Raw genomic sequence first — 12,322 nt, 5'->3', positions numbered from 1 at the left:
ACCTTATCATGGGGAAATCCTGTTCTCAAATTTCTAGACCCAGAGATCCAACATAAAGCAGGCATTGTTTCACAGTGCAGTGGAAGAAAAAGGGTTCTTGAGGCTATTGGTGAGACAGAGGCAGCACAGAAACTCCCTTTTGCAATGCAGTGTTATAAAAAGCATAGACCAAAATTGCACAGGAAATATGAAGATGAACTTCTTTAAAATACTTCAACAACTCCACAAAAATCTTTCATTGTCCATCTTGCAGCTGAATGCAGAAGGGTTTCCAAACACCAGAAACAGTTTTTTTCAGGTCATAGAATCAATTATGCATTCATAATCTACTCCATTCTAAGCATTCACCTCAGCTGGAATAACCAGGATACTTATGCTAACCTTAAGAGGATCCACTGTAACTTTGTAGATGTTCTGAAAGAAGGTCAGCATAATATTTGTATCCCATGGTTATTATTCTTTCCAGGTTCTCCCTTTACAAGCAGGAAATTCCTTGTACTTTTATGTTGCATAATCACATGTCCAGCTCAGTGAGTGAAATTTAATGCCCTTTGATTGATAGGTTAAGACCAGAAGGGATCATTATGGCCATCTTATTTGATCCTCTGCATAACCTCAGTTAAAGAATTCCTTTCTGTGGTTCCTGCATCTGTCTTCATACTATTGGCTGATACAAAAAATACCTTTTATAAAGACAGTCTCTTCATTTAAAGATTTCAAGTGATGGAGCATTCATTCCCCACTATCTTTATAAGTCTGTCCGATCTTTAATTTCCATCATTGTGAAAAAAAGTCTGCAACTCATTTTGTTAGTCAGAAGATTCTGGTATGTTATCAAAAGCCCAAAGTGATAATTATGAATTATAGCTGGGTATCTCCTGATCAGAAAACTCAAAATGAGGAATAGCAGAAGTTTCTCACAGATAAGTGGATTTGTTGCACTGGGAGCTAAAAAGTGCTATTTGAGACTAGTGCAATCTATTTACTCAACAAACAAACAAACAAACAAACTTGTTGTTTAATGGCCACCTGTTTCAGCACAGCATTCATCAGAATAAAGGGACTGCCTTGGCAATGCTTTCCCAGTTCTTGTAATTTGATGGAAAGTACAGCATTAGCTTCCAGAGTATACCTGGAGGCAGCAGTACTCTGCCACCTGCCCGTCAGGAAGCAGGACCTCATCCTGGTGGGTTCGCAACCTCTGGCTTTGATTCTTTCTGCATGCAGAACACTCCAGCTACCACCAAAATCCAGGAGGGCAGCAGATGCCCTGCATGCAATCAGTGCAATAGAGGCATGACTCAAGAGGAGCATGGATAAGAGTCTTCATTTTATATTTTGATCCTTGCCACATAGAATAAGGGATACTAACATTTTTCGCTATTGAAAAAGGATATGTATACCTGTCATCCAGCAGGGGGTCCCTGTTTGAAGAGCATGCTGTTAGGCTGCAATTCCCTGTTGCAATTCCACAGGCAACAGGAGCAATGTAAGGGAGGTCAGGCTTTCCACTGCCCTAGCTGGAGCTTGCTGCAGTGACTCCCCTACCAATCCCACATTTGCAGCAGCTGAACCATTTGCTTTCTAATTGTCACTTAAAAAAATGTTTGGAGGGAAAGAAGGTTGTTCGAGGTGTTTTAACCTCTAAGGAGAGAGGAATCATAAGAGATTGGGGTCAGGTACCCCTTAGACAGGATTTGTCAACTAAGGATAATGTGAAAACAGACTTATGCTAATCATGTGAGAAGACAGGTACTCTAGCATACAGTGGGCAAGAGCCCACATCTAGGACAAGGTCAACAGCTTAAGCTGTTTAGGAACCATCCTGATGCTTTCAAGTTTGTATGTCTCAGCCATGGAAAGGAATGGTTACAATTTTATATCTAAATTAATAAAAGTACACAGGGGAGGCAAGAATCTTTTGGCCAGACCCTTGTTTTGTATCAAAACTACAGCCATCACCATAAATAAAGTCACATTTGCTAACAGTTGCCACATCATAGCATGAAGGTGGCAAACGAATGAATCCATCAATAATCTCAGTAATCTGCATTGTAAATTGTGGGAAGAAAGGACCATTCTGCCTAGTCACAAAGCACTTACAAAGTTTCTGGGGTCACAGTTATCTGCAAACTATTAGGCTTGCCAAGGATGGGGGCAGGCACTTAATAGGATGAATCCCAGCCCTCTGAAAGGAGTTAAGATTGTATCACAGGGCTTGCAGTACACAGAGCAAAAGAAACAATACAGGGTGATAATTTTCTTCGTGAAGCTTAAGCATGATGCAAGATGTGGGTTTTGACTTCCTAAAACAAATTTTACACTACTTCAACAAACTCTTTTTGGTGGGAAAGAAGAAAAGCAGCAATAATCAATGTAGAAAACCCACAAACTAGGCAGCATGAATTTGGGATCTGACTTGGAACCTGAGGAATATGGGAAAGTTTGATGCAGAAAGGAATGGGAAACAGAAACAGGTGTGAAAGCTTCAGTGACAATGCCACCCCCTAGAAGGCAGTGTATGACCTTTGCCTGCTATGCTGGGTCCCAGCTCAGGGTGAAGATGGGCTCCTTCCTGCTTCCTCTTCCTGAGCCTCATGCCAATAAAGTGGGTACATGTAGGAAAGAGGGCTCAGCAGTTCCTTCCTGAGACCTTGGAAGCCTCTGCAGGGTGTGCAAGAGTGAGGTTCCTGCTCTCCTTCATAATGCAGGTAGGCACACCCAAAGAAAGGAGGAGGAGGAAGTTTTGAGGTGTTGCACAGAGTAGCAGTGTCAGGATAACAGGTGATTTGGATTCCTCTCTCAACTTCTGTTCCTATTTGGTTCCATGAGAGGAAAAGAAGGAAAGAGAAAATTAGTTCACATCTTTCTTACTCACTCCATAGCTTCTTTCTTGCTTACTCCATATTGTCTTACTTACTTATTTCTTAATGTTAACAGAAATCAAACAGAAAACGGCAGCTGTCTTAAAAACATCAGTGAATGCAAGACTGTTAAAGTATCTAAATTTAAGCTGTGATCAGAAAGAGGCACAGCAAGAACTACTTGGCTGTGAGGAGCAACAGGGGACATAGAGTAATTCCTGAAGTTTTGGGTTATCTGAAGTGTGGTATGAAGATAGGTTAGTGTTTTAAGAATGGCCCCAATACAGAATATATTGAGATGGTTTTTACTGCCATTTGTGCTCTCAGCTTCCAAAGGGAATTGGGACCTGTGGTTTTCCAATGGGACCTGGGATGTCCAGGGCATCTCAGCATGTCTTAGCTCTGCTGCTATTTTGCTTAAAGACAGTGGAGCAGACAGAGCATGTAAGCAATAAGCATACATGGAGGAAAACTTTTCTCATGTATTAAAGGCTTGAGCATCTATTGCAAGGCATGTGTGATCCAGCTCAATATCATAGCACCCAATGTAAAAACTTTGGGAATTCAATTTTTACAGTAAGTTTGCTGTATAAAGGTTGGACAATCTTTGAATGAGCTGCTGCTTCTCTTCTGCAGCCTCCTCATTCTCTCGTGTTCACAGACAGCAGCCTCCTCATTCTCTTATGTTCACAGAGACAACACAAGGAAGACAGACTGTACTTCCTAGAGCATCAGAGTGACTAAGGTTAATTGCATTTCTGTATTTCCTTATAAAATGTTGATTATTCATAGCTATGTCAAATTAATTTAATTTCTTGTACTGTTATTCTTTTCAGCTCTTTGGGTCCTCCTCAGATGATACCTGTCCTGCTACTATGTGATCTACCTCTGGAGACTTCACCTTTACCTAATGTTGTTCAATGAAAGCTCAGTTTCAGATCAAAATAAAGGAAAAATACTATTTTCAGAAGGGCTTGATTACTGATCAACTGCTGTGTCTTTATCACAATTGTATTATAGGAGAGATGGAAAATACCTTTATGCTTGCAGGCACTACAGAGCAAATGAATACTCTCTGGAAGTTAAAAGGAAATTATTCTGAAAGAGCTACAGAAATCTCTAAGAAACCAGGCACATAAATGTACAAACTCGAATGAGCAATTCTTGCTTTCTTTTTGACAACTGCCTCTTTTTCTGTACATAGGATTGAACATGAGCCCACCAGAGCAGAAGCCTGAAATATTTCCACGTTTCTCTTGTAACTGGAACTCATTGTCTCTGTAGCTGGGCATAAAATGGGATATTTAGAACATATTGACAATTACTGTACAGCTGGATGAAAAACTGCAGAGAGAATAATTGTTTTCACAAGAATTAGGCAGCTGAAAATATTAAAGGTAGAGGATACTGGGAGAGCAGGTATAGCTGGGCATTACAGGATTAAATTTAGTCAAGTGAAAAAGCCTTGATCAGTGTAAGAAAAGGTGAAATTATACAATGTGTATATACATACACAGAGATGCAACAAAGTCTGTGGTAGCTAGAGAGCTGCCTCAGAGACTTTGGGGTCCTTCAAAGGCTACAGTACTCCACAGGTGACTGACTACATTCAAAACAGAGCCACGTCTACAGGGCTTATAAGCCAGGTGGGATGCTGGACAGATGAATTAATGTGTGCTGATGAAGGGAACTGGGCCCTCTGATCACCATTTTGGTCTGAGGGGTCTCCCTGGCAGCAGAAAGTCTGCAGAGCTGTGGGATGGCTGAAGACCCAAGACTCCACAGGAGGCTTACTCCAGCCATCCCTGGACTGCCTGTTAAATTAACAGATGCCGGATCAGGCCTCTCGTTAAGAGCACTTCACACAGAGCGTATCTTTGGACTACATCTATCACTACACTTTGTACTGCTTTAACTAAAATGGAAGTTGTTTTTCCTAACTAGGAGCCTAGAAGCACTTACACCTGCTGCAAACAGATGCCATCAAGCTGACACCATCCTGCTTTACAAAGGGAGGATGCACCCCAAAGCATCCCTGTCTCTAGATCTCACATCTGCTCACGTGCTACAGCAGTATAGGAGGAGATGGTGTTGCAGGAAGACGAGGGTACAAATGCTCCAATGCGTTTACTTCTTTCATGCTACAGAAATGCTCTGCAACCCACTGTAAGGGTTTAATTCCTGATTTGCAGTAGAGGAAAAGGGGGAAATAGAGGTACTGTGAGGTCTCCCAGGGTTCCTGGGAGAAGACAGGGAATCTGTCTGTCATGGTAGAATGAACATTAAAAAAAATAAAATGGAGAGTAGTAGAACCAAACCTAACCAAATGTGGAAAGAGGACAGGGACCTGAGGCATATGGGTGAAAAAGGAAAGTGGAGCATGAACAGGAACATCACAAAGGGTTTTGAGACTTACAGGTATATAAGAGCAGAGAATTTGAGTGAAGAAAGGGGAGTCTAGAGCAGAAGAGAAAATAAAGGTAAGAAAAGAAGATGTGGGAACTCAAAAAGGGAATTGGTGAGGGAGCCAAAAGGGGCAGAAAGCATTTATGGTCATCTTCCTTTCTGTTCTGGGCAGCAACTTAAAAACAGTCTGATGTCCTTAGCATCAGCAGGCAAGACAAATCATTTTGTGGGGCATCAGTGCAGTGTGCAAATATTTTTGAATGCTTTCCCACCATCTTGTACTAGTGTATTGACATGAGTGCCTTGAACCTGAGGTGGATGCTTCTAAACAAATAAACATAACAAGAACTCCCTGCTTCACAGCATCTAACTAGAGATAATCTCTGCAATTATAAAAGCTGTGAAACTGAAATCTTAATTTCTTTCATGCAACGGTTTCAAAACAAATAGTCTCTATGGTTAGAAGATCATATTTTATAGAATCCAGAACAATTTCCCCTACAAAAATAATAAAAGTGAAAGCCTTCCCTTGGTAATAAAACCATAATGTTTCCTGAATGTCTGATGAGAATGTATTTTGGGAAGCCTGATGTGCAACCAAACACCAAATTATTTCTGTATTCACATGATGTGTGTAAGTGCTTTTCTCTTATGTATGCAGGCAGAAGAGAGGGGTATATATATGTTTCAATTTTATCAGTGCATTCCTTTTGATCAAACACACCAATGCTTAGAGAGAGCACAGAAGGATGAAAATAGAGTCAGGCATTAAAAAGCAGAGAGGCAGTGCTCAGAACTGGGATCCGGGGCACAGCCCCACTCCAGCATTTGGGGGACGGCTCAGTGATGGCTCCAGGAACAGTTCCCATCACTGGCCACACAACGGTACGATACACAGGTAGACACCAAAAAGCAGCTGTGTCACTCTCAAGTAACCTCTCTGGCTGGGAACAAGGTCTACTCATTTACACAAAGACCATGGCTCAGCCACAGATGGCATCCAAAAAGGCATTGGCCAGAGAACAGCGCTACACCATGACTTGGCAGAAAATATGGTCACAGAACATTAAACTCAATTCACAGTTTTACATGATTAAGACTTCCACTCAATTCTTGGACTATCCAGTTACTCAAAATTGGAAATTCAGTTGTTGGTGCAGGTGTTTACCTTTATTTATCCACATCACATTTGGAGTCTTGCTGAGACAAGCCAAGAGCAAAATTATTTGACAGAAAACTGAACACCCTTCTTCCTGGATAAAGGGAACACCCATGCAAAGATGATGAATTAGGTATCTAACTGCCACTGCTGCCAGTAACAGCTAGACGCCAGACCTGCTAAGGCCAGGCAAAAGAGCCCACTAGGCACTCATCAGTATCATCAGGCATGCAAATGTCCATGGAAATCTGATCTGAGTTGTCAAGCCATTGACACTTCATGGGCCAAAGCCCTTCAAATCACACAGAAATGTACTACACCTTCCTCATGGGATTTTGGATCAGACTTTACTGAGCACATAAAGCTGGCCATGTACTTTGATAAATTTCCTTCTCTTTGAGGTGTGTATTTTAATAATTTAGCCAAGTAGGCACATGCACTGCTAAGTACGTTCTTTTTATGCAGCAGAACAACACTGCTAGTGCTGGGAACCAACCAGTTCAAGCAACCAACCCATTTGCTGTGAATCTCATTTATCTACCCTCATGCAGAGTATAGCTTTCCTCAAGTGCAGTACAAGGGCTGAGACAGGTAACTACAAAGCTAACCCAGCTAGAGGCATAAGAAGCTTTCCAGAAAAAGAAACAGCTGTGCTCTCTACCTCTCCCCAAGTTATTTAGTTAAAACGAGTTGGTAACTTTTTCCTTCTGGTTTCCAGTCTGAAAGAGAGATAGTCCTAATCTAAAATTCAAGCCTAAACCACAGTCATTCACCTCTTTTTAACCCTGATGTGAAATCAGTGTTTTTTTCAGATTAGGTTTTTGAAATTATGCAAGTAAGACCAGGCTCTGAGGCAAGTAGGAATGAACTTAACTTGCAGACTCCCTCAGAGACTAGTTGTCTTTACATCCACCCAGAAAGGATAAACCAATCAGGGGTAAAAATACTTCAGAGTCTTGGGCTCTTCTCAAGCATACTTAGGCTGTCTGAACCTGAAATTTCACTGAAAATTCAAAATAGCCTTATTTTTCTCCTACAAAGATTTTCACATTAAAAACAGACCGCCTTTAAAAGGAACGCTTCTACTGATTTTCATATGAAAGTTATCAGTTTGGTATAACTTTCTAACCATACTACTGATTTCTCAAGATGGATTAAGTCAGAAGCTGTGTAAAGGCAAAATTGTGAAAATTAAATTGACCAAACTAAATTTCATTGAACTGTGCAATTGCCAATTCTAGTTCAGTGCTAGATCTAAAAGGCTAAATCAAGCCTCAAAGTAACACTGAAAACAGTCAAGATCCCAAGTGTACTGAAGTTCATCTCAAATACATCGCAGCTGTGCCATGTTTCCTGCTGAGTAATTCCCTTTGCAGACACACAACCTACTATCCCTGATGGCAGCAAAGAAACCTAATTTTGAAAATTATTTAAGAAAACCACAATTGCATGTGTTTATTAACCCGATTAATAAAGGATTGAGGGAAGTTCCTTTGGTGGGAAGTAATTAAACTGAAATTGAGGTCAAAGACAACCTGTAGAAACAGCATTTTGTTAAGCACTGTCAAGCAAATGGGGTGAAAAAACTTCAAAAAGGCCAATAACCACATAATGATTAAGATTCAGGTTCATCCCTTCTGCTATTAACTCCAGATACAGCCTGAGGTCCTGATCACGAGTAACATCACCAATGCAAGGCTATAAATGTATGTAAATCTTGCCAACTTTTTTATGCTCTCTAGAGGCTGACTGAGGTTTCAGTGAAGTTCTGTGACAGGAGTAGATTTGAGAAGGCTTCATTTTTATAGAAAAAAAGGTATAATACACAAGCAACCTTTAAAAACCTTTAGCAAGTCCTCCCCTGTGTCACACAACTTCTGCACTAATGGCACTATTTCATAAAACTGTTGTCAAAGGTACTTCAAAGAAAAACAGGCAATTTGGAGGCATATTAGACTGAGTCTGAATTTACTGTTTATATTAGAGAAAACAGCCCAAAGGGAAGATATATTCAGCTGAACGTTGGATGTCCAGATTGCAAAGTCAAGTTGTCAGATTCAGGAGGCTGCTGCAAGTCAAAATTTCCTAAAGAATCTGACACAAGGTCTTTATCAAAGCAGGAAAGGTGACACTGTTCAGTTCACATTCCCACTTTGAAAGCTGCTGTTGCTTACAACTTTGGTTGTCTAGCAGCTGCTCTTCGATGCAGTAGATGTGTAAAACCTGACAGGGCAAATGCATGCAGACTATGCATGCAGCCTATGTGTCATGCCCTCTATGCAGTCTCCTGAGGGGAAACAATTTCAGCTCTATCAGTGCAGTCATTTGGAGCTCCCCTGGAGGATGCCCTGATAAATACCACATAGAGAAACCTTGCATCGAATATGATGAGCCGACAGGCTCTTTCCACCTCCATCTTCACGGTAAAGTTAAATAAGAAAGAGTAAGTTCAAAATGGCCAAAATTTGGACCCTTAAACTGTGGTAAAGCACCAGACACAGCAGAACTGATACAATTCTACTATTCCATTCCCATGCAGAGACTAGTCTAGGGAGCATGAACCAATCTGAGAGCACCTACATAAATGTCTCAACCCTAAAAAAAGATGCAAAAAGTGGTATTAAAGGTTTCATTGTCTCCATCATATGGTTTCTTGCCTTTATCAAGAAGTGAGCTACAGACCCCAGGAAAGCCACCATGGTAGTGAAGGTTCTGTGAAACAACTTTGCAAGTGTTCACCTTGTGTTGAGTGATTTCTCCTTGCTTCTGTTCATTTTGTGAAATAAACTCCACATATACTTGGGTGGGGAAGGATAGGGGAGGCCAGGTCAAATGTACTTCCTCTGCTTGTGGAGATGATTATAAGGAGGCTAATAAGTCTGGATTTTGTTCACAGGTTTGCCCACCTATATCTGTAGGGAGCTGTAGCTGTATCTCAGGTCAGGGTTATAAAAAGAATAGCTATCCATTCCCTAAAGATCCAATTCACCTCTGTGCAAAGAATCAGCACACTGACTCTGTCTTACTTATGTCTATTCTTGATGGCTTATCAAATCAGTGACCCCGTGCTAGCCATTTGCAAAGGGATGCACATCACGCTTGAAAGGTACATCTCACAGGGAATTTACCAACAAGCAACTGTCTCTTGAACAGCTCTGGCCAATTTTATGAAGTCAATTGCAATTATTTTTACATGTTTTATATGTGGAGTGTCTAGAATTTGATAAGTATTTTCCCTCAGGAAAAAAAAAAAACAAACCCAAAACATGTTACTCCTCCTCTTATTGTTTAAGAAGCAAAGAATGTCATAGTTAAAGCCTGGTTTCATGACATTTTCTGAGCCTGTAGAGTTTAATAGGATCTAGGGAATATATTTTGTTAGACGTTATATTCAATTTTTGTTGTCTTTCCCAATATAATTCTATTACATTAATAGAAAAATACGTCCTCTCTTTCTCTATTGCCAAACATTGTGCAGTAGATGAAGTGCCTGTTCTATATGTAGAAGTAACTGAGAGTGCTAAAAATAAAGGTTGCTGTTATAGTCAGCCTAACTTCAGCTCAGACCAAGGAAAAAAATTCACAGCAAGACTTCAGTCCACCTTTTCCCTCCCTTGAAGAACGTATGTAACTGTAATAAACCACAGAGGCCTTAATTAGCTGAATGTTGCCTGTGTCCCCCAGAAAGGGCACAGGCACACCTTGTAACTCATGCCAGGTTGTATTCTGGGGTGTTGGCTGCAGCTTTTCTCACTTTGTGTGCTTTGCCTCCATGGATGGAAAAGTGGGGTCCCTCTGGCAGTGTGCTGGAGCACAGAGCCCAGGCTCGGCTACAGAGGGGTCGGGGCTGCCCACTCCACATGGAAAAGTCACTAATAACCCTTTCTTCTACCACTGCAAATTTAGTTGGAAAGTATATATCCAAACCTCTCTCCAGAGTTCCTAAAGGGAGAGGTGCTAGTGGGGCTCAGTGACTCTTGTCACACTGTGGGTGCTGGCATTAGCAACGCAGGAGCTCGTAGCACCAGCCAGGACAGAGCTGGGAGCCCTCTGCCAAGGGGGGTCCATGCCCGGGGTACAAGGCACAAGCACTCACTGGAGAGTATGGTTCCATGAGTGGTCCTGTCTAAGCTGCACCTGGGCAAAGATCAGTGATGAGCACAAATGTGGCATCCACAAATTCCCCTTCCTTCCCCGAGCCTCGCTTAACCTGGAGCTGGGAAGATTCATGGTGGATTAAACCCCACGCTGTGAAAGAGACAATTCAGGATGTGGTTCTCCATGGGAGGGGAAGTGGGGAGACATCATCCTTCTCCAAAATGGATTGGTACCATGCAAGCTATGTAGTATACGATAGTCCACCTAAAGTATCGGGCCAACTGCCTGACCATTTCAGTTTTAATTCATTTTAACAGTAGCAAGCCTGCCCAGGACGAGAGATCAAAAGCTTTGTAAAATTAGCTTGTGCGAGTGTTTGGCTCAAGGCATCTGGGTAGCTTTAAATAGCTTTTTAGGACTGTGACCACCACTGAAAAAGTCCTGAGCTGAATTAAGAACAAGTCCAAGCTTGCTTCCAAGACCAGCCAAACCCTTGCCTCCAGAAATTGACTTCCCACTATAAAGTGACTAGCAGTGCCAGAGGTTCTCTGCCCTGCTTTATATTCCTTCTAGCTTGAAAAGGCTGGGGTTTGCTGTATGCAGCCTGATGCTTCAAAAAGCAGGGGAAAATGAAAAAACAATAACCCAATCCTTTACAGAGAAAACTGGCAACACAAGACAGTGACCTCATGTGCCTCTGCTGATACTTCCTCAAATTATAAAAGTCCTATATTGGTAGAGTAGAAAATCCAAAGAGGAAAGAAACATGCAATCTGAATTACATAAAGAAAAAAATATCTTAAAGATAAGGAAAAATATCTTAAGGATAAGGGGAAAGAAATATCTTAGGGAAAGGGAGCTTTACAGATAATACTCTTTCATCTTTCCATCCTACCTTTTCCCTCTCCCTATTCTCCTCCAGATAACTTAGCCGATTGGTCAATAAAATCCAACAGGCAGACAGAGGCCTTAGAAGTACAAAGAAACTACAAATGCCACAAAAAACAGCAGCTGGGAGGAAGAGCCATTATTTTTGTCCTTGATGAAAACAAGTTCTGCGATGCTACCTCACTAAATGCAAACTTTATAAATGCACCATCACAGGAGAGACGCTAACTGGTATTTGAACCTCTCCAGGCATTCAAGTCAAGCAATCCCCACACATAGCACCACTGTATACAAAGATCTGGTGTGCACACTACTCAGGGAGCAAGCTATTTTTTTCTGCTTTCTGTATTATGCCTTTGTATTACAAAAAGCTTCTCAGCAGGAAAAATAAATCTATATATTGCAAAGATGAATGGATGAGCAGACAAAAACAACCTGTTCAAGATGCAGGACCCTAGCCAGAATTAGATATATAACCTGAATCACCAAAACTCTGCTTCAGTTTGTGTGATGGCAAATCATGTGTGCTGAAACTTCTTGTACATGAGCCATGGGACTGCTGAGAAATTAAAGTGAATAGTGTATAAAATATGATTTGATACCCTTAGCAAGGAATTGCTGCAGAAATTAAACAATCATGAATTTGTAATGCATTTTAAACCAATAGTTACATGTTTTCTTTAAACATTTAACTAGAACGAGTGTTAGGTGAAAGTTTTGAGAGAAACAGTGTATGTTGTGAGGACTGATATTCTGAAAATAAGTATTTCTCTGTTTCTTACCAAAAGTCACAATGTTTGCCTAAATACTGTCCTTCACTTTTGTCATCTGAGCCGCCACTCTCACCTCAAAAGCATTTCAGTACTCTAAGAGAGGCAGATGAAGCAAGGTGTCTGTGCCCCATCTG

Source organism: Haliaeetus albicilla, chromosome 13, assembly GCF_947461875.1.
Source record: "Haliaeetus albicilla chromosome 13, bHalAlb1.1, whole genome shotgun sequence".
Taxonomy (NCBI): domain Eukaryota; kingdom Metazoa; phylum Chordata; class Aves; order Accipitriformes; family Accipitridae; genus Haliaeetus; species Haliaeetus albicilla.
The sequence above is the reverse complement of the archived record's forward strand: the minus strand, read 5'-3'. Positions refer to the sequence as shown.